This window comes from Nannospalax galili, unplaced genomic scaffold (genome assembly GCF_000622305.1).
Source record: "Nannospalax galili isolate Female #2095 unplaced genomic scaffold, S.galili_v1.0 scaffold185, whole genome shotgun sequence".
Classification (NCBI taxonomy): Eukaryota; Metazoa; Chordata; class Mammalia; order Rodentia; family Spalacidae; genus Nannospalax; species Nannospalax galili.
This window is the reverse complement of record NW_008355474.1, coordinates 2,944,184-2,967,856: the sequence shown is the minus strand read 5'-3', so window position 1 is coordinate 2,967,856 and position 23,673 is coordinate 2,944,184. Positions and strand designations below refer to the sequence as shown.

The 23,673-nt window shown below is 46.3% G+C and overlaps 1 pseudogene; it reads right to left on the bottom strand.

Annotated features, from left to right (window-relative positions):
- Window positions 1-15,385: 15,385 nt before the first annotated feature.
- The window catches only part of LOC103749939, a 73,325-nt pseudogene continuing 65,037 nt past the window's right edge, over window positions 15,386-23,673 (bottom strand).

Below are 23,673 nucleotides of genomic sequence, written 5' to 3'. Positions count from 1 at the left end.
AGGCCGGGGGCTGGGGGGGGGATAGAGCAGAAGCAGGTAGGGAGAATCAGGAAAGAAGAAAGGTGAAATAAGGAAGAAGGACGATGCAGGTGACCTGGGAGATTCTGCATCTGGGCCAAGATGCCAAGTTGAACTTCCCAGCTCTGAAGAAACAGAATCTTTCCCAAGGAGAGAAACAGAACAGGCCAGCTCCAGCTCCAGTCCCAGCTTCATGCTCAGCTGCCCCCAGCCTGGGAGTGGAAGAGAGCCAATGACCACAGTGTTAGGTTTGGGCCAGGCCTCCCTCCTCCGGTTGTGGAAAGGACAAGGCTATTCTCATGGGGGAAAGGTTGGTCCAAATCCTTGTGAAAGAAGAAAAAGGAAAAATCAGCAAGAGTTAAAAGTCCTGGGGAACTGACATTTTGTCAAAACACAGCTAGAATTCCTGGCTCTTTCCTGCTTTAAAACCTCTAGGACTTCCATCCCAAGTACCATTGCCCATGCCAGCGCTTTCCAGGTTCCAGCGTTATTCCTCCTTTAACAGCTTTCTTAGCCATCAGATCGCTTGTGCCCAACCCTAACCCCGGCCCCAGCCTATTTTATGACTCACCCATCTTTTCCTTTACACACCTTTGTACTTGGGTCACAGAGCCTCCAGCTATCAAGAATCCTGCCTCCAAAAGAACCCATGGTATCCTACCTCTTTGGCAAGCCCTCCCTTCTGAGGCTCTATCAGCCTCTCTATATCTTCAGACTTATATCTGCCTCCTATATCTTCAGACCTTCCAGGACTCAGGAATGGTTGTGCATATTTATTTTTGCCTCCTCCTCTATTGCTAGTTCCTCAAAGCCAAGACATTGTGCTTGTAGAACCCAGTGCCTAGCAGGTGCTCCCTCACTGTGTTTCTATTTAGTAGACATAAAACCAGAAAACTAAACCAGAAAATAACATTTTCTATTCCTTCCCTTTCTCCATCTTCCATCCAATCGTAATCTTTCTTTGGGTCCCAGAGATAAAACTTGAAATCCATGCAGGGTGATCTTTGGATACAGACTTCACTTGAAAACAGGCATGGCAGAGCCTAGAGCCCATCTCCCTATGAAGATGGAGAAGGTGGTTCTTTCAGTGGACTCAGAAGGAGCTGCAGCACTGTGGAATTGCATCCATGGTCACTGGAAAGGTCATGTTCCTATGGGGCCCCTGGGCAACTCGAAAAGAAATCAAAATTTCTGAGAACTGGACGACTAACCACACCATTTTCCCTACGTCAGGGAATGTCATCAGACCCTGACAATGCGAATATACTAAGCCCAGTGTCAACTTTGTCCATCCTGGAGAAACAGAATATTTGTGAGAGCATGACCCAAGCACCTAGAGACCACAGGAGCACTAGTGTTTAACAGGAACTACAGACTCAGCCTGAGCATGGCTTCTCCCTCCTCCTCCTCTTCTGGACATCTCAAGGTCCTGGATCCTACTGTGGGTTGAGAAGACAAGAAATGCCAGGCAAATTTCAAGACAGAATAGAAGTTCCAAGGGAAATGAACAGTTGCAAGAATAGAAAAAGCATCCCAGGTTCTGAACCCTGGGACTGGCAAGATTGCACCATGCTGATATAAAACACAAAGCATCAGTCCTCAACATCTGTCTCCAGATGTCCTTCAGAAAGTCTTTAACTTAGGGTTGACTGCTAGACTGGGCAAGTGGCAAGGGAAAAGAAGGATGAGACCTCAGCTAAAGTAACCAATTTGTCCTGGTTTGTCTATTGCTTCCAGATTTTAGTATTGAAAGCCCCACATCCCAGGAACCTTCTGCCCCTGGGACAAATGGGGAAGATTTGTAAGCAGGTTATAGACCAGGTCTCAGTAGCCACTGGTTGTTGAAACTTCATATTGAAGGAGAAGACAGTTCCAAGGGACAGCCATGGAAAGAGTACCTGGCACCCTTGAGGAGGTTGTCTGACTTGCCCAAGATAACACTGTTCACATAGGAAGCCTGAATTCTTTCTGGGAAAAGAGTGGGAGGGAAGTAACTGGAGTCATGAGCATAGAAGCTCTGCTGCTGGCCCTTGTCCTCACGCACAGGCCCAAGGGAATTCAGCTCAATTAGCAGTTGGAGTTCAGCAAAGAGCTTAGGTGCAGCAGCATAGGGCCAGCTGGAGAGGAAGGGCTATAAGGCCAATGACCCTACAGCTGCTTGAATTTACAGCTGAGTAGCCCTGAAGAAGCCCCAGGGTGCAGAGGGATGGAGAGACCCTTGCTCTTGGTCTCTGAGGCCCAGAAGGAAATCTAAGAACTTCAAACTCAGCCCCGATCCTTATTCTGGACTTGCAGACACCTCTGGAGAACTCATGTCCTCCAAACACACCGATGCCTGCTCTGTGATCGTCTCAACACAAGTGGAATCTTCCAGGCCTTGTTTTCTCCTGGAATAATGAGCTCAGTTCTTTCAATGTGTGAGCTGGTTGTGAATCTCCTCCTTGTCCTGTTTGTTCCCTGTGGTGTTTGTTTCAGCACATCATGTCATTTAAAAGATAGCTGTGGTGCTGGGAGCTGGCAATAAAGATTGAAAAGAGACAGACAGAGAAGGAGCAGGGGTGAGGGCTTCAATGTGAGTTGTTATTAAAATCCCATAGAAGTTCCCCAGAACTGAATGGAACATTCCAAGAATGGCTGACCAAAGCAGCCCAGAGCTCAGGTCTCACCCTGAACACTCTCCCATTGCTCATTTATTTTGTGGCCCTGTTCTCATGACCAGCGACACCCTGGGGTCTTTATATGGGTGACTCCGAAGCCACACCTCCTTCACCCAGTTGGCTTTTTGACAAAACTTTGCTTTTATCCTTGCTACACCATGCCTCGCTGATTCACCCCTCCACTCTGTTGGACTCTAGATGTTTAAGGATCGCACAAATTACCCATCTGTTTCCCACTTCTGTCAGTTGCAGCTCTGATTGCCCTACCTTGTTCAAGTCCCCAATAAATTACATACTCTGCAGAGTTTGATTCTCAGCAGGAGAAAAATACACAGTGAAGTCCCTTCAATGCTTGTTCACATCTCTGACTAGATAATATTCCCTCTGTCTGCACTAGCTATGTGCACCGAGCCCACAAGCCCAAGGCCTTCCTGACAGAGCTCTTTCCATTTTTTCATTAGCCAACCCAGAACATCCACTGTTTTCCCAAACTCTGTACACTTGGAGAACTAAGTCAGCATCCCAGAGCTCCACGGCCGCCTCCCTTCTTTGTGATCTGGAGAGAGTTATGTGTAGACAAGAGGAGATTTCTTGACTTAGAAGATATACATGGCACATCATGGGCATGCAATGGATGCTCATCAAGTGAAGGAAAAGCAGGTTTAACAGATATGTGTGAAGGATAGAACTAGGTATAACCTTCAAAGTTCATCCTTTCTATTAAGCCGTTCCTAAAATCCCTAGGCTGAAGGACTGCACTCCTAAAGATCTAGGGGTTGAAAGGTTGTACATTCTCTCTGCAGAAGGGAAGAAATATTGAGCTCATCTATCCACAGACCCATGCATTTCATTGTTCATTCATTCAGTGAGCATGTGCTATATGCAAAACCTTGAATAGGCACTGAGGATTCTGAAGTGATTGTAAAATAACCTCCAAGAGCTCACTCAGTCTACTGATAAAGGGAGCCTTGGAAACAATGTATTTATATCCTTCCTAAATGACCACCTATGGGGTGAGGTAAAGCTTGTTCCAAATATTCACAGAAAGGTCTCTACCCCTACTTAGTGTTTTTGCAAACATAGAGGCAAATGTCTATAATCCAGTTGTTCCAGTCTCCACCTGGTTTCTAGTTCCTAAAGAGGGACCAGTCTCTAAGGGATACAAGACTCCTTGACAAGAAATAACAGGACTTGTAGCCTCTCCAGCGTCCTGAATCAGTCACCAAGTCCATACTGTAGGAGGTTCTCCATGTCTTGCAGAATGTTTCCTGCAAGCCAGGACTGCAGTCAATTCCTCCAAGGCCCCAGCTGGGCCTCGGCTGGCATCTAGCACCACCTACTGGCCACAGAGGGAAAAGCAGAGACTGAGAAGCCACCTCTTCCTTAGCTCTCCTAAAGGCCTCTTAGCAGGCCTAGTTGTCTCCTTGTAACCAGTCTCTGGAGCCTCATTTTTCCATCCACTTCTAAAGTGGCACGAACACCCCAAGAGGAACAAGAAGTCACACAAACAACAAGAACAGTGCAATCCAGGACAAAGTGTATGTCTAGGAATGTGAAGGAGACAGACCTGTGAAGGGGGCAGGTCAAAAGGGCAGAGTAGGATAGGAGCTGGGGAGGGAGCAGACAGGGAGCGCAGGCAAACAGACTGAAGTCAGAATGAGTCACGGTGGAGATAGGAGGATGCTGGAGTCTTACATGGAGTCTTGCTGGAGAAGTATTCAAGGTCCCAGGAAGGGGTCACATGCAGCCACTACAGGCCAAGGGCTGATACTGCCCTCATTTTAGATCAGACACCAACTCTATACCCAAGTGCTCTGGGCTGTCCCCTACCATCCTCAGGTCTCAGCCTGCATTTGCCTCCAGCTGCTCCTAAGATCACAGCTGGAAATGAGACGTACCTTCTTAGTGCCTAGCTTGGTTCTGTCTCTTTCTAACTGGGAGATGACAATAAAGATAGATTGGAAAGAGACATGGAACAGTCAGACATGAGAGTTTCAACATGAGGTGATATTAAATGAATCTCATGTCAGTTTTCCATATGTCAAACTAAACTTCAATTAAGCATCCCTCGTTTTTGAGTCACTGGCTCAGGAACATCTACTTGGATGACAATTTCCTGGGCACTATCAGAAACTGACAGCCCCAATGTTTCATGGCCCTTTACCTCTTCCAAGGCTCCCAAGACAGGGCCACATCAGGCCTGCTATGCCCAGGACAGAGAATGTGGGGCTTCTGGTAGAAGTTCAGGTTTGGGGACCAAACAGATCCACTGCTGGCTTGGGGTAAGTGGCTTAGCTTCTCTGAACCTGGAGCTTCTCCTCTTAAAACTATGACAAATACCACCTCCTAAGGTTGGCAAAGAATAAGCACTCAGGCCCCTCAACTCAATAAATATTGGCTAGAAAGCAAGAAAAGAAAGAAGACCTTAGCCATTGTTGCCGAGAGCAAATGCCTTATAGCTCCTTGCTTGGAATTCCAAGGCTTGGCTCTGCAGCCTCCCCCAGCAGCTCTCAGCCTCCTGTGGGTGAGGGAAGAAAGGCGGGGGCAGGGGCCTGTTCTCACCCAGGGAAGATTGCTCTTGGGGTGGGTGATGACTGTGTGCCTCACCCACTAGGGAAGTGAGTGAATGGAAAAAGCCAGCACCCCTCTTGACTGCATTCATTATTCAGAACTTCCCACAGCCTGATGCCTGCACTTGGGAGGTGGGGGGAACAGCTTGAGAAGTACCAGCCAAGCACCTAGAAGGTTCCCTGCTTGATATGCAAATAGCACAGTCAGGGCACACACCTGAAGAAGGAATAGGGCCATGAAGAACACTGGTACTATAAGGGTCCAGGGATGGAGGTGGCATCTAACAAGAGGCTGGGACTTTCGCAGGATCTGGTCCTGGATCAGTACTTCTCACTGAGCTTCTAAACTACTCAGAAGGCTCCTTCAGGCATGGCTCCCAGACCCTGCCTTTCCGGCTTATTCCCAGGTGTCTCAGTATCTGTTGTTGCTGTTTTGAGGCTGAACACTTTTTTTAAGTCCACTGCAATAGAATTCAAATTAAACTTAAAATACAGTGCTCAATAGCACAAACCAGGTTTCAAGCACTCAGTAGGTACCTGTGGCTGGTGGCTACTATACTGAACCATAAAGACAGAGATGTGTTCCTTATCAGCAAGGCTGCTCTAGAAAGTCTGTCCAGAGTGATAGATATATTGAGGGAGACTGGAGTAGGAGTGAAAGGGGATGCAAAGCCAAAACCCTGGGAAGCTTAGGATGTATATGAACTTGAAGATGTGTGAGGGGGACTCCCCTGTCCCCCAGGCTCCAGACGGGCCAGAGTATGGTAAAGAGGTAGCAGTGGCAGCCCCAGGTCCTCACCGACTGTGAAGATGAACACAATGAACCACAGTACCCATAGGGGGGTATTTTTGAAAGCCAGCCTGGGGGAGGCGTTGGAGTCGAGGCATAAATTGGAATCCACAGAGGATGAGTAGAGAACCAAACCTCCAGTGTTTTTTGCTCAACCATGATCCACTCGCCCACAGGCCCCTAAGTATCCATGTCACTCAGGATGTGGGCAAGTGGTTGGGCTTCGGTTGTGTGGGGTAGGGGCAGCTGGGAGGAGAACAGCGTCTGTGCCAGGGAAGGAGCCTGAATAATTTGATGGCTCCTCCGAAGAGAAGCATACATCAGAGTAGTGAACAGATGGCCCAGCAAAAGGGGTTAAGTAAAGAGATCGCTGTGAGGAGTCTTGTCACTCTCATCAGAGCGGAGATCCAGGAGGAACAGACTTTTGGTGGGTCCGAAATAGCAAGTGCCAGGCAGGATCGAGAGCTACCTTCCCTCCCTTCGACTCCCTCCTGCCCCAAGCACACCCTCCCCTCTGCCAGTCCTCTCCCAGGGATAGACTGGAGCTTCTGCCAACCACATTCCAAAGGAGGTGAGGGCAGCGTTCATGGTTCTGCTATGTATGTCTCTGTCACAGGAAAATAGCTCCAACCTTGAACACAGAGGGGTTGTGTTGGAGGGGTGGACTTATAATCTGCCTAATGGAACTCAGATTTCTGGGGGCCAGGAGCTGTCCTCTGAATGTTCCAATAGGTCTTGACCTCATGAGTTCTCGCTTAGCCTATGCTTCTTTTCATGCCCTTTAAGGGGACCTGCCAGGCACAACATCCCTTGCCAGGCAGTCTGGGGCACAAAGCTATTTGGCTAGATGTGCAGAGGCCTGGAACAAAGCAAACTGAGATGTAGAACATTCTGCAGAAGCCAAATCCCCCAAGTCACCACTTATCTATTCTTCTTTCTTCCACCGCATCTGCAGTGCCTCTCTGATTTATTCTCTCTCTCTCTCTCTCTCTCTCTCTCTCTCTCTCTCTCTCTCTTGACTTCATCTTTTTCTGCTTTTCTTTCCTCACAGATCCCAGGATGCCCAGGGAAGCCAAGCCTATTGCAAACTATAGTTCTAAACGAAACTTGACAAGGCTCTTCCTCACCCACCTCTCATTCCTTGGTTTCTAGCCATAATGGGGACCAGTCTCCTCTCAGCTCCTCTTTTGTGCACAGTCCAAGAACAGCCCTGGCTGCTCCCTGGCTGCCCTGCTTCCTTGCCTGCAGCCTCTGCTCACTCTTTACCTTTAACCTCTTCTGACTCTATTCTGAGGCAGTATCAACAATTCATTTTAGAATTTTTGCCTTTTCAGTCTCTCCAAAGTCATTATCTCTGTCCCTAAGGTAAGTAACCTGGACATGAGTCCTACCATCCTTTTGCCTGTCAAGAAACTGTATCTTTCCAATATATAAAGCTCACTTTTATGCTGGATAACTTTTTTGGTCTATAAAACACAGATTTTATGGTGTCTTAAAAATAAAAAATTATATTTAGTGCATGCAGGATTGCAAAAAAGCAAAAAAGATATCACCCACCTACTCCTTTGCCTGGCTGGACTTCCCTCCAGAACATAGTGAAAAGCTGTCACTGTCTTGTGGTGAGGAGAAGGGTATCGTTCTTATGGAGAAAGTAAAAGTGGACACATTTCCAAAATTGCCATTATAGATCTGTTTCTTGTTGGGAACACTTGGCCTGGGGCATGTCAACATTGACACTACTGGCATTTGAGACAGGATGGTTCTCTGCAGTTGGATGTCCTGTACATTGCAGGATCTTTAACAGTGTCCCTTGATTCTTACCCTGTACATGCAGTGGCACCCCTTTCTCCCTGTTGTGACCATGACATTGAGAACACTGGTTTGAACACAGGTTGTCTTCATGAAACAGGGAAGAGATTAGTTCTGGACAACCTTTGAGGCATGGAAGACCATGCTCTGAGACTCAAGCAGAGCCATTTTCCAGCTTGGTACCCAGGTTTTGGGTGCTTGGGCTCAAGAACAAGTCAATGACTCATATGCATTAGATTTGAGTGTGTCAGAGGCACAGAGCTGTAATGAGCAATCCTGGTATAATCATGTTACCATGTCAGCTGAAGAAACTGCCTTTCATTTTACCCCCATGTTTGGTTGTTCACCTCTTGTCCCCTTGGTTACCTTGTTGCAGATATGAATAAATGCAGAACAAATAAATACAAAGACAGTGCTATATAAATAAGTCCAAGTATGTGAGATGCTTGCAAACATTAAAGCTCTACATAATTTCCAATCTTGAGATTCCTTCTGCCTGGTTGGCAGAAATGTAATTTTAGTCTTTCTTGGGGGTTTTCCTGGCTCCCATTCTCCATGAGATCCTGAGTCTTAAGGTAGGTCAAGACACAATGCAGGGACAGGCAGTGTAAGAGATGCTGTCGTCCATCTATCCACTTGGATTGCCACCAAAGCATTCACTGTTACACTGTATGTGCCTAGGTCTAATGTCTGACTACTTCTGCATAATGCTTAATACAAGGCTACCTGTAGTCCCAATTGCATTTTATAATTTCTAAAAAGGGACACAGTTATTTCTTTTATCCCACACATCCTTCATCAAAAGCCTTTTAAATTTCTCCCATCAAAAGGTGAAGTCTTGTGCCTATGGCAGAAGTGACATTATTGGCTCTCAAAGGATATAAAGCTCTGCCTGCCTCTTGGGATATTTGTTCTGGGAGCCCAAGTCACATGCTATGAGGAAGCCAGATCAGTCACCTAAGGAAGACACATCAAGTATTCCAGCTGAGATCTCAGCTGACAGCCTACCGGGACAACAAACTGGTCAACTGACCACTCCCAGCCTCTGATTGCGGCCGGAGGTTGTGGGATAGAGACAAACAAATTCTAATATGCTCTCTCTGCATTCCTGACCCACCAATTCCATGTGCAGAACAAATTGATTGTTGTATAGAATTTGGAATAGATTGTGATGCACCAATGGCAGGTGAAATGACTGTCTGCCCACATGAACTGACCTCCAGACACACCTGTCTGGGGTCTCTGGAGAAGTGGTCCAGGCATGAGTCCACACTGACCAAGAACCTGCATGCATGGCTCCTTTCCTCTTACCCAGGGATCACTTTTCAAGAAGAGTCTAGCTTTCTACTTCTTACTTCCCTATGACACTGGGTTTGTACCCAAGCATCTTTTCCTTCCTCTTTTCTTTCACTTTCTCCATAATTCATCTAACTTTGCCTGATGGTTTGGGCTTTTGAAGTACAAAAGCCTATGGTTTGTGCAGGCTTTTCACATTTCCCAACATCTCTTTTCTAGAGCAAGGAGCACTGGGAGTCATTGAAGAAGTACCCATTGCAATAGGAGAAGGAAAAACTACCAACTGGCAGGGGGAAATACATGTAGATTATTTTTGACAGCTTTAGTGAAATATAATTCACATACCATACAAGGTAGCCAATTGAAGTGTATAGTTCAGAGAATTTCAGTCTAATCACAGAGTGAGACTATCATCAGCAATTAATTTAGGACATTTTTAGTACTCCAAAAAGAAACGTCACAGTCCTTAGCCATAAGCTTTCAGCTTTCAGCACCACCCCCATGTTCCCACCCCAGGCTTTACAAACACATTCTGTCTCTATGGATTGTGTAGTCTGAGTATTTCATACAGATGCAATTGTGTAACATATGGCTCTTTGTGTCTGACTTCTTTCACTGAGCAAAATGTCCAAGGTTCATTGATGGTTGATCCTCAATGTCAACTTGACTATATTTAGAATCACCTAGGAGACACACCTCTGGGTATGTCTGTGAAGATGTTTCCTGGGCAGACCTATGAGGATGTTTGCAGAGAGGTTTAACTGAGGAGGGAAGAATGTGGGTAGCACATCCATGATGAAGTGGGGGCCTGGACTGAATGAAAAAGGGAAAAGGAGGAAGACAGCTGAGCCTGATCTTTCATCTGTCTCTGCTTCTGGACTTCAGACACGATGTGACTAGCTATCTTATGCTCTTGTACCACAACCAGACCTGCTCTGACTGTCACAGCTCCTGTTCCACAATGGACTATATGGTCAAACTGTGAACAAAAATAGGCCTATCTTTCCTTTGGTCAGGTATGTTGTCACAGCAACAAGAAAAGTAACAAATACATTCATCCATGTTATACCAAATACACAGATGTGTATCTCAAGACAGAGACAGCCTTTCAGCTTCCTCTACCTTTATTCCAAACTGCCTTATGCATAACAGAGCACAGTCAGTCCATGTCTGACCTTTGCAACGCAAAACTGCACCCCAAGTTTGGGAGCCACAAGTCCAAAATGAAATCACAATAGAACTCCCAATGATACTCCCCACTTGTGTGTGTGTGTGTGTGTGTGTGTGTGTATGATTTCCCTGTGTGATTAGCCTGTTGGTGCATGTCTTAAACTATTTCTTTGAATCTTACAAGTTCCCATATGTACCTGCCCTACCCAATTACAGCTCAGAAAGTGGCAAGGAACACAGCAGAAGGCTAGTAAGGCCCCTAGCCTTGAGGAAGATCTCTAAAACAGTGTCTGAGGCAAGAGCTCCAATTCTCAAATTTGCTAGAGCAGGAGAACTGTGAGCAGGCAGGATTTAGGACCCAGCACCAAGCAAGGGCAGCAGTGGGAGCTGCCAGCAATGAGTTTGTGGCCGACCTAAGAAGTGGATGAAGAATGGTCTGGAGAGGCGTTATGACCATCAATGAACCACAAAGCCTTTTAGCATCCATTTGTGATTGCTGCTGAACAAACAATTGCAAACATACCAGTCACTAACTGGGGGCTTGTATCTCTGGGGACAGCCTTGAACTCTGGCCAGGAGCCCCATCCCCAAACAAAGAAAAGAGGAGGTACCCTCAGCCCCATCTTAGATACTGTGGCTAAATCCATAACAGGAACATGGCAGTTCTCCATCTCCCCAGCCTTTCTCCATTTGTGTCCCATGTCCCACTACACAAGGAGAAGACCCCAACAGCCATGGGCCAGCTTAGGCACCTCTGTGGTGAATGGAGAGGAGTTGATGAACTCTCCTGTCTTAAAAACAATAGTTTAGATATCAGCTTGCAGAATCATCCCGTTTGTCCAATCCATCCAACCTTGTTGAGGAAAGACAAAGTTCTTCTGCATTAAGATTGTGCAACAGGCTCTAAAACCCTAAAACAAAGGACAGGATGTCTGGAGAGCCCTTCCCTTGCACAAGCAGGAGTGGAACTATCTCACCAGTGTTTTCTTTTTGTCTGTGCCTCATTCAGTAGGGTGCCAGACTCAAAGATCTGCTCAACTAAGCTTGGTTTGATCAGAGAATAGTGTCTGGAGTATGTAAAGCCCTATGTCTCATAAAGAGACACTAGGTCATCAGAAGGAACAAAAACTCAGATCCACCCATCGTCTTATGCCTGTTTTGATCCATAATCCACCTGATCCTTTGACTCACTTTCCAGGTCCAAGGGCTACAGTGAGGTAGGGGGATTTCCCTATTTGGGAGTAGCCAGGGAAGCTGTAAAGCTAGGAAGCTCTGGAGGTACCAAGCATCAGAGCAGCCATCCCTCTCCTCTAGTGGCCTCTATTTTTCACTTGTAGAGCCAAGAGGTCTTACTAAGAATCTCTTAGTTGGAAGCCAAAACAGAGCAGATGTTCAAGAAGATCTTGACTCTGAATCTGTCAACTCTCTAGTACTTCAAGGGGACAAAAAAGACAAGAGGTAAGAAAGTGTTTGGGAAGAGACTTGAGATACTATAAATGAGTTGGGCTGGGGGAGTTACCTCTGCCTAGACTCCAGACATCCTCTGGATGCCATGAGCCTGGCAGGAAGACTTGCCCACCTTGCTACAAAGTTGGGCCTAGCTGGCTCCCACCCCACAGCCCTGATGTCCTCCCCTCCCCCACCACAGTGGCGTCTGCCTGTTTATTTGCTGAACCCTGGTTTAACAATGCACTGATTTTATGAGTTGTGCCGTAGTTCTTGGTAAAGCACTTTAATCCACTTTAATGCCTCCACTCTGCTCCTCTGTGACAGCCTGGTGGTTACTCTAATGCACCCCTCTCACCTCAGGGTTACTAATGAGGTCAGAGGGAACGCAATATCCCAACTGAATAATTCACTAATCAGATGCTACAGACTCCAGTGGTAAAATTTATTTCTGACACCTAAACGGCAAATGGCTTTGTGGACACACTCCCTCTGTCTCCTTGCTTCAGAGCTATTTCTGCTAAATGGAGGGCTGCTGTGTTTGCTTAACAAAAGGGCTCTGGTCTGGCCACAAACATATCTCTTCATCTAGGCCTTGCATGTCTTCAGGGGAGCAGAGAGGCGGGGTCACAGAAGCTGGAGAGCTATGTAGATGGAGCTTCTATCAGCTGGGGTGGGAGAGTACCTGGAGTGCCTTCTTTCCCTCTCTGGCTGACCACAGGTGATCCAGACCTCGTCCTCCCCATCCTCATGCCAGTGGATGTACCTCAGACATGTGTGCCATTGTGAGATAAGTGCCCCATCCAGCATCTTGCCAGTATATATAGAAAGCCCCAGCCCCATTTTCTAAGGAAACATAGTCATTATTATTTATACTGTGTTTCCAGCCCTCCTAAAGGCCTCAGACTCAAGATAAAATGCCTGCATTCAGGTTGGCTAGCTAGCTCATCATCATGTTTCTACTGGGCATTCATGTTCCCCATTTAGAGAATTGAGAGGATGAGCCAGGTGCCTCCAAGCTCTCTTCCCATGATGGGATTCTCTGCAGCTCAAGGAAATCCCTTCAAGATCCAGTTCTGTGTGTGTCAGCCCAGCTCAGAAAGTGCGGACCCATGGATAGATGGACAGTTGCCTCCTATAATGGAACTGGCTCCTGCCCCTTACACCCCTCCTTCAGTAGCTGAAAGAACACATGTCCAGCTTCAGGATCCATCCCCTTTCCTCTCCTCAGCTGTAGGTTTAGGCAGTAGCCATAGTATCCTCAGAAACCAGAGCAACGATCCTGGTTCTAGAGCATTCCACACTCCACAAGATTTACCCCCTTCAAGTGACCAAAGCCTGCCACATGCAAAATCAACCAAAGTCCTTGTGATTAGGGATCAGGGGGTCATGGGAGCCTTATGTTTTGCCTGCCTTCCATGGTCTAGCCTTCTACAGCAGCAGTGCACTAAGCAAAGGTCTCTTATCCTTCAAATTCAATTACTTAGAAAATAACATATGCATGGATGCACAAGAGAGATGAACCTGAATATCCTTCAGGATTAGAAGCTGTAAATCAAAATTATCTTCAGATTCTCAAACAGGCCCAACAGACATTTTTTGGTCATTGAATTAAAGCTGCAACCTTCAAGCCCTCCCCCAGGGCCTCAGACTCTGGCCAGAGGACTTCAGGAAGAAGCAGACTATGGCAGGTGACCAGAGTCCTGGCCCGGGACAGCATGCTCAGGAGAAGGCAGTGAAGAAGTCCTGGTCCGAAATAGCTGCTGAATAAAAGTAAGCACAGCTCTCATCCGTGTGTTTTATTAACCAGCTCCTATGCCACCTGAGGCTGTCTGTGCATCTGCCTCTCCAGGCCACTCGGAGGTGCTGGAGGGGCTGCAGCTCAACAGCTAATGAAGGAAGGGGCCTCTCTGCAGCAAGGACAGGATGTGCATCAGTGAGAGTGAGGCTGGCAGTTCTGAAGGCTTTAATTGCCTGTCCCTAGCCCGTCACTCCCTCCCCAGCTCCCTTTCTCCATCTTCCCCCAACCCCTCTCTGCAAGAAGCTAAGTGGGGCTTTGTTCCAGGTCCCAAAGCCCCAGAGGCTTGAGGTCCCTGGCTGAGTCATGCATACCCTCTAGGTCACAGGTCTCCTGTCTGCTTTCTGTAAACAGAGGCAAAGGTGGCAGCTGATGGCAAACCCCTTGAGCTGCCCTGCTGCAGACCCAAGTAGCTTCTTTGCTTGACCCCTTCCTCTGAGGTGTGACCCCAGTTTTGCACTCTTATTCTAATTTAGGAACACCTCTTTTCCTGGCTCCTGGGAGCCTTGCACCAGCATAAGCATCTGAGCCTCACATTGTTGATTCCAGCAGGTTAACACCACAGCTGTAATCCCAAGGCTGGCTATGCAGGTCAACTGTCCTCAGCAGCACTCACGCCCAGGAGCAGACTGTGGCTGCCTGGATACGGTTCTGGGCAGTGTTCTGGGTTGCTGGTCTTTCAGAATCCACCTAGTCACTCTCTTCTTCGTCAACCCTGAACTCTGCTGCTTTTGTCTCCTCTCAATCTAGAATGAGACTGTCCTTGGCCTGTCACCCATGGCCCAGATGTCTTGCCTCTCAAAAGAACAAAGGAAACATTTGCTGAGTCACTTTCATGTGGGTACCAGGTCACTGACACCATTCAACAGATGGGGAAATTGTGACTGTGGTAGGTTCAATAGGTCATGTGTGCTCCTGTCAACTATGCTACATCATTTAGTTCAAGAATAATGAGAAACTGGCTCCTGAGCAGCTTGGAAAGCTGGAAGCAAGTTCTAGAAATAAGCAAGGTAAGACCTTATCTAGCACCTTCATGGAGGGATCACAGTCAAGCTTATTGACTTCAGAAACTGATCCTAGCTACTACAAGAATCCCTTGTCTACTACACTACATGAACAGCACTGCCAGATCCCAGCCAGGCTTGTCTTGAACTCTAGTTTCAAAGCACAAGGCATGTTTGAGCCTGGGAGAAGTAAACTGGGGGCTTAGAAATTTGAATTCTACATCTAATGGTCTTAATCTGCTTCACGACTCAATTTCCATCTCTAAAATGGAACCAAAAGAAGGGCCAGTTCAGGCTCTTTAGCTCCAGGACGAAGCACTCACCGTAGGGAGAAGTTGCTCCCAGGCAGGGGGTACGATAGCATAGACTCTCAAAGAGGAAGGATGGAGCAGTAGAAAGAAACATGCAGGGTCTGAAGACCTTAGCTGGATGATCTTAGAGAGCCATTTCACCCTCTAACTCTTGGGTCTGCATTGTGGAAAGGGCAAGACTGGGTGACTCCTCATATGTTCCCTAAGTTCTATAGTTCCTCTATACAAGATGTAATGATGAACATGACCATGAAAGATCAAGATGCCAATGATAGTAATAATAAAGTTGAGAGTGAGCGTGAGAACGAGAGAGAGAGAGAGCAAGAGAGAGAACAAGAGAGAGACTACAGCATGAAGTGGGGTTTGCTACATGCAGTCACTGTGCTGTTTGTTTCATTTGAGTTATCTTTTCCCACTGTTGTATAAATCCTGTGTGGATCACTATTATTCTTGGGTTCTTTTTCGACTGCATGTGAGATTTTATTATGGAACACATGACTTGGTAGAGTATAGATCTCAGTGCAGAGGGAGTTCCCAGGAGTGCTGGGCCTGCCACTCGTCCAGGGAACTATGACTGGGAATATATTTGACCCCAGAGCCATCAGGAATGAGCCCTTCTCAGCCACCATGTCTTCACATTCATCTGCATTAAACTTGGGGAAGCCCCACTTCTTTGAGATGTGGATCTTCTGTCAGTTAGGAAACTTGAACTTGGCTCTACACAGAGCCTCCATCACATGTTCCTTATTTTGCAACTTGGTGCATGAGACATGATGACCTGACAATGGGAACCCTGGCCACTGTGTCCTGAGGCTTCCCCAAAGCACCGTGCATACCCGTCTGAAGCCTGTTGACCCCAGCACAGAACAACATCTTGTTGATGTGGATGACACGGAAGGGGTGGATCCTCGCTCTAATATGAAAGCTATCTTTGCATAACTCTTCACCATGTATTTGTTGGCACAAATACAGGCCACCTCCAGAGCTTCAGAGGAGGGTTGCTCATGCTCATCTGACACCATGTGACCACAAAGTGGGAATTCATCAACTTTTGCCTTCTTCCATCCCAAATCAAAGATGCAGATCTTGGCATCAGAAACGCCTCAGCAGAAGCAAGACTTTGGATATGGCTTGTTCTTACAATACCAGTAACACTGGGCAGTGTGGTGGCCCAGGATAACAAGAGAATCTTAGGTGGCATGCCAGAGGAAAAGAGCATATTCTTGTTCTGTATGAGGAAACTGAGGCTCAGAAGTAGCTATCTTCTCCAGAATCAGATATTGTTGGAACTGGGGATCATAGTCAAACTTACTGGCTTCAGAAACTGTGATCATAGCACTACAAGAAGCACTTGCCTACTACACTACGTGAACGGCACTGCCAGATCCCAGTAAGGCTGTCTTGAAATCTAGTTTCAAAGGACAGGGCGTGTTTGAGCCCAGGAGAAGCAAACTGAGGGGTTAGAAAGTTGGATTCCCCATCTCATGGTTTTGATCTGCTCTGTGACTCAATTTCCATCTCCAAAATGGAATCAAAAACAGGCCAGCTGAGTTCTAGGACAGCTGGGGCTACAGGGAGACCCTGTCTCAAAAAAAAAAAAAAAAAAAAAAAAAAAAAAAAAAAAAAAAACAAGAAACTTCTTGAGACACTGTCTTAATCCAATGTGAGAAACATTGTTTTAGTTACAGTTCTTCTTGCTGTGACCAAACACCTGCTGGAAGCAACTTAGGAAAGGAGGGGTTTATTTGAGCTCATGGTTCAAAGTAGACAGTCCATCATGGTGAGGAAGGTATAAAAGAGGGCTTAGATTATGGACATGTGACAGTTACTTGTTACATAGTACCAACCAGAAAATAAAGAGCTCAGACCAGAATCAGGACTGAAATATAATCCTCAAGGCCCTCCCTGATGACCTATGTTGACCTAGGACCCAAACTCCAAAGTTTCTACAACTTCCCACAACAGCTCCACCAGCCAGGGTAGCAAGTATTAAACACATGACCTGTAGGGGATATTTCATACTCAGACTGCAACAGAGATATCAAGAAGAGGAAACAAGTTCCCTGTGGAAAGCATATCTGTAAATGCAAAATTAGAATTTGGGCCTCGCTCATAATTCCAGACTCTCCAGATGTGCATACACATTGACTCAGTTTCTCCCTCCAGGCTGTTCAAATGAAGAGACAAGCTCAGGAAGATGTGTGCTCTTCTCCACTGGCTGTTCATACATTCTTCTATTCATTTCTATTCCATCCATTCATCCTCCTACTCCTTTCACCCTTTGTGAGAGGATTAGTTCACTCAAAAATCTACCTGCCCATACCTCCACTCACCCTCACACCCATCCATCTATCCTCTGACTTATGAATATATTGACTCATCCATCTGTCCACTCACCCATTCACTATCTATCCTCCCATCCATTCATCAAACCAAATCTTGTCCATCCTTCCATCCAGCCAGCCATCTATATATCCACGTGCTCATACACCCACATCCATCTGCTGCCTATTCATCAATTCATCTACTCATCCACCTATTCATTCATCTGCCTACCCAATCATTTATCTATCTACTCAGTCATTTCTACATTCAGTCATTTATTTATCTACCCTCCCACCCATTCATCAAACTATACACCTACTCAATCCTCTACTTATTAATTTATTCATAAATTTCATCCATCCTTCTATTCACTTTTCTATGCAAATACTCTCCCATCCACCTACATACAAATTTATCTGTCAGCTCATCTACAATTCATCCATCCACCCAGCTTGCCATTCATTGCCCAACATGTTTCAACCACCTACTGTATTCCAGGCTCTGTATTATGTGCTGAAGATAAATAGGTTAGTAAATAGCCAGCTCTTTCTTTGAAGAAGACAAATTACAATGGATAAGAGTGACAAGAAGGGCCTGGAGAGATGGCTTAGTGGTTCAGAGCACTGACTGCTCTTGCAGAGGACTCAGGTTAGATTCCCAGCACCCACATTGTGGTTAACAGCCATCTGTAACTCCAGTTCCAGGGGATCTGATGCCTTCTTCTGACCTCCAAATTGCATGACCACAGGTACATTTACACACATGCAAGCAATATACTCATACACATAAAAAATAAAAACAAAATATTTTTAAAAGGGTGACACAGAAACGGGCAATTGCAGCGGGAGGATGGAAAGCACAGAAAGACGCGAGACTTATAGGAAAGGTCCTGAGGGGATCAGACTATGGGAGTTGGAGAAGTCTTCTCCTGGAGGCTCTGATATACTGAACTGGGTTTCAAACTGTTGTTAGGAGTTATTAAGGGGAATGGGGAAGCTAGTTCTCAACTGGGTAAGAATTTTCCCTTCAGGAAATATTTGACAATGTCTAGAGACTTTCTTTTGGCCTGTAAAATGTCACAATTTTTTTTAAATCTTTAAATTTCTTATTGTTTTATTTGTCACAATTGTGAGCAAGGGGAGACAGGTACTAATGGCATCCAGTGAGCAGAGACCAGAGATGCTACTAAACATCTTGCAATGCACAGTATGTCTCCCATCCCTCACTGTGAAACAAAGAACTACCCGGCCCAAAATGTCAATAGTGACAAGTTAGAGAAACCAAGACATTGCTCTAGGACGCCAGATGTTTAGGAGGATGGAGGGTCCTTATGAAGAGAAGAGGAAGCAGTGAGTGAAAAATCCCCAGGAGGCAAGCAGGAGCTGGATCAGAGATTGCAAACTATGCTTTTGAAAAATTAACCCACAAGAAGTTCTGGCCTATGAACTGGGGACCCAAACACAAAACTGGACCTGGTCACTGCTCTCCAGGGTTGTAATCCCACTGAGAAAGTGGCATATTTTCATGAGGGGAGAGGATGATTTAAGAACTGACATGCGTTTGTGTGCCAGTCACTGTACTGGGACCTTTAGATATGCTACCCTTGAATTTCTTGAGTAACTCTGAGGTAGGTTCTATTTTCTAGATGAGAAAATTGGGCACAAATAGGATTGTTTGTCTAATGGATTAAAATTAGACTGTGGACCAAAGCTGGGAGACCATCTAACATTTTTATAAGGTTTTACTGGAACACAGGCAAACAAACAAAACAACAAAACAAACCATGGCTGTAGATCACACAATGAGTGAGCGGTAATACGCCAGGTTCCACCACCCAGCCTGACACTTGAGGTGTAGACTCAAAAATTTGTAATAGAGACCTCGATGGAGAGGGTGGGCCACAGAGTTCCTGGGGGGAAAGAACAATGTGACCTTGAATGAAAACTAATCAGACAAGCAGGAAGGATGCATGAGTGAATCAATAAGATACAGGTGAGCCAGAATGTGGCAGGTTCTGGAATGTCTATGTGGTCAGAAGACAGGAGTGGAGGGGAGAAGAAAAGAGGCCTACTGGGAGCCCGTCACAGAAAATCACAAGAAAGGCCGGATGTAGGCATTGGAATGCTCATTTGCAGGCTCGAGAGAATGGAGAGGCAGAGTAGAAAGGAATTTTATGCTTTGAACCTGAGTTTTTACCTCTATTCCTGGCCCTTCTGACTAGAGGAACTGCTTCTCCCCACCACCCAATTCCAGGGCAGAAGGGCAGCCACACAGAAGCTTGAGGGGGAGCCTTCCACCGTCACCTGAGCCAGCTGTCCTGGAGGAGCTCAGAGCTGTCTTTAGAAGCATCACCTTCTTTTCTGGTTAGAGAGTTGCCCGCCCCCCCATCTTCACTGGCCACATGCACCTCACACACACACACACACACACACACACACACACACACACACCCCAGATCTCCCGGCTTAATGGACACAGCTCATCAAAAGAGAGACAGTTTTCTGGAGATGTTCGCTGGCCCTACTGCTCTGAGCTGCATCTCAGTGAGAGACTCACAGAGAATCAATTTCATCCAAGGAATCTGAAAAGAGAAGGGAAGGGGAGGGCCCATTTCAGCAGCAGCCAGAGATACAAGACAAGGAGGCTTCGCTCAGGTCAGGGGAAATCATTGCAAATTGAATTTCTGGCCTTGGTGGAGACAAGCCAAGGCTGTCAGTGGGAGAGGCCTAGGCATGGAAGAGTCCATTGCTCCAGGGTCAGAGAGCTACCCTTGTTCTCTGGGGAGGCACAGGAAAAGTACAGGAAAAAAATGTGTCCCCAAAGAGCAGCACACCCTTGCAGGATGCCTATCCTCTGTCACCTGGAAATCTCTACTTCTCCTCCCTCCGCAGCACCTCAAACTCTCCTCGTGGGAGCAGGGAAGACAGAGACTTTACCCTGAGTGGAGTCCTGAAGATGGGACAACCCAGGTGAGGAGGAGCCATGAGGCTGAAATGGATACAACATTCTGCCTGTGGAGGTGGCTCTGAGCCCTCCCTGATTCACTGACCAGGTCAAAAAGGAATCTTCAGTAGCTTTTTAGTAGCCTTCTGTGACCTCTAGATCACCTGAATGGTACTGCCACCTAGGCCAGCACCTGAGGCCCAGCCACTTCTCTCTGTGACTTTCCCTTCCCATCCTCTTAAATCTTTTTAACCCTCACCAAGGCCCTAAGTGAAATTCACAGTCCCTCCCCCAGCTCAGGACTGCTCACACCACTGCAAAGGGTCAGGCTCTCTAGGCTATGGGGAGATCATTATTTTAGAATGTGCCCGCACCTCTGGGAAGTGTCAGGGCACAGAGCAGAGTGAAAATAACAAACCAACACCACCCAACAACAAACGCCACACATCACCACAGGGACCTGACAAATAAAGAAAATAACTTGGAAGGAAAAAAAAGCCCTAAAGGCTCTGAATTTTGGCAAGGCAACAGCGGAGAGACTGAAATCTCCAAAAGGTGAGGTACCACAAATTAGGGTCCCATTCCTGTGGTCCTGTGGTCCTATGGTTGGCCTTCCTCCATGTGTCAAGGACCAGTGGACTGGTTCACAATGGTGGATTCAAAGGAAGGATACCGGCAGTCCCATGACAGAGACTATCAGTTCCAGGCCACATTACATGATCTGAAATGGGGTCATCAACTGTAAGGGGACTAGATGTGGAAAGTGGCAGGCAAGCAGGGTCCTAAACCCAAGGTGGTTTCTCACTTCCTTCCCACACCTGTCACTAGGGGCTTTGAAAGTTGGAATGGTTAATCTTGTCGGTTTGACTGGATTTTGAAATCGCCTAGAAGACACATCTTTGAACACATCTATTTCCAGATGTGAGGAGGGAAGATCCACCCTGAATGTGGTCAGCAACATCACAGGAGCTGGAGTCCCAGACTGAATAATTCCTCTCTGCTTCCTGACCATAGGCACAATGCAACCAGCCACCTTAACCTTCCATGCCATTATAGACTTATACTCTCAGATCATGAGTCCAAATAATACCTCCTGTCTTTAAGTTGTTTTTGTCAGGTATTTTGTCACAGCAATGATAAAAGTAATGGAAAAGGTGTGTCTCTTGTTACTACCTGACCTATCCATACTTCCTGTTCTGCTACCAGTGCCCACTTTCCCTCCCAGGACCAATCCTTCTCTCACACTCAGACCATGGGGTCAGGGTAGTGGTTCCCTCACAGCCTGGCTTCAGATATGGAGAGATCTCCCAGGGCATTCCAACCTATGGCATGTCAATAGCTCACAGATGGGCTTAACAGAAAAGCCTGTAGAGAAAAAAGAAACTTGGGACTGAATGTTAGGCAGAAGCATAACGTGGCCTCTTGGTGCAAAGGACTACCATGTGAAAAGGGCCTTCCAGAACGATTAAATGCATGGGAATAAATTGTGGAGGGAGAGAGTGAAAGAGAAAAGGGGTGATGGCATTATTTGAGCTCTGGAATCAGCTATACCTGACATTTCAGTTATACAAGCTGATACCCTTTATTTGGCTGTTAAGTGTCTCAACTTTGCTTTTAATCACTTGTAACCAAAAGGCTCTTGATCTTCTTGATGTTCAGGGTCCATCCAATAGAGGCTCTCATCTCTGGCTGATTCCAACTTGGTTCCTTATAGGGGAAGCATCAAAGACCCCTGACCAGACAGACGCTTTCCCAGATTACTCACTGCCAGGGCTGATGCCAAGGGCATCCTGCAGGAAGCCAAAGGGGCTTCCTAAGTATCAGTCTTGGTATTAGAGTCTTGCCTCCTGGTAGCTTTGGAGTCCATACTGTACAGAGGGACAGAGATGCAAACCTCTAAGATGCCTTCTCCAAACAGGCTCTCCTGAGCATTGGGCCATCCAGCCTCACTTGGTACCCGCAGCCTTCCATTTGGTAGCACTCGAGTAGGGATGCAAAATTCTGGTCCCATCCTGCTTTGTGCATCTGACACTTTTATACTTAGTTTATTGCCCCTGTAAATTGTCATCTCTTTATAACATGGAACTGTGAGAAAGTTGTTGCTTTTTTTCGAGAAAAATATTCCATTAGTGTTTTTCAAATTAAAGAATAAATGACTAAAAATCTTTTAGGCCACAATCAGTCTTGTCTAGGACAGAAATCTATCTATGCACCTGTTTGCTGACCAATCTCAGTTCTACAATAGGATTTCTTGACCTTATGGCCCTGTTGCAAGCAACATAGCTTTAAAAAAAAAAGTTCTGGTGGGATTGGAGAGATGGCTCAGCGGTTAAGAACACTGACTGCTCTTGTAGAGGACCCAGGTTTGATTCCCAGCACCCATATGGTGGCTAACAACTGTTGGTAACTCCGGTTCCAGCAGAATCCGATGCCCTCTTCTGACATCTGTGGGTATTGCATGACATTGGCACATTTACATACATGCAGCTAATATACTATACACATAAAACAAAAATAATAATTTTTTCAAGTCTGGTAAAATGCCTGTAATGTGAAAGCTCTTGATTTAGCCCTGGTTAAGTGCACAGGCCTGTGGTAGGAAGCACATTCACGTTCTTGTGCAATCTGTTTCCACTATCCTGTTAAGAACTTTTTCATCTTGTAAAACTGAAACTCCATGGGCCTGAAGTAACTGCTTCCTTCCTCCTCCAGCCCTGGCAGCCAGCATTCTACTATCTGTGAATCTGACCACTTGAGTGGAATCCTAGGCAGCTGTGCTTTTGTGATTATGGATTTCACACAGCATAATGTCTTCAAACTTCATCTCAGCATCCTAGGTTTGAGGGCAATTTTGTGTCACACCTACTCACTGTGGGCTTCAGCTCTTTACTGAAATGACCAACTTGTCTGCTACATTTCACATGTAGGTGAAGATGAGAGGAGGCATCTGGGTTTTCAAGAGTAGCCCAGCAACACTGGCAGACTGGAATCAACTAATACTTCTGGGCTGGGGCTAGGGATGTAGCTCAGTTGATAGAGCACTTGTCTAGAATGCACAAAACCCTGGGTTCAAACCCCAGTACTTAAGAAACCAGGCATGGTGGGTGCATACCTGTAATGTCAGCACTCTGGAAGTGGAGGCAGGAGGATCAGAAGTTCAAGGTCATCCTAGATTACATGGGACCCTGTCTCAAAAAGAAAGATACTCCTGGGTTACTCATTCCTCATGCACCTGGTAAGGCTCCCTCTTAAACTCCTCTTACAGGCAAAAGGAATCAGAGGACAGCTCTATCCAGACAAAACCACAAACAGAGGAATATGGCCCAAGAATTCCACAGTTAACACAGCTACCACACCAAACTCATATGCTGATTTTTAAAGATCCTTTTGTCTTAATTCCACTTCCATAAAATGAACATGGTATGCTCTGTGACAACGGGGATTAAGGAATTAAAAGAAATAAGGCATATAAAGTCATTTCACCTAGTATCTGACACATAGGATCCTAAAATATCCCTTCCTTCCCTCTCTCCCTC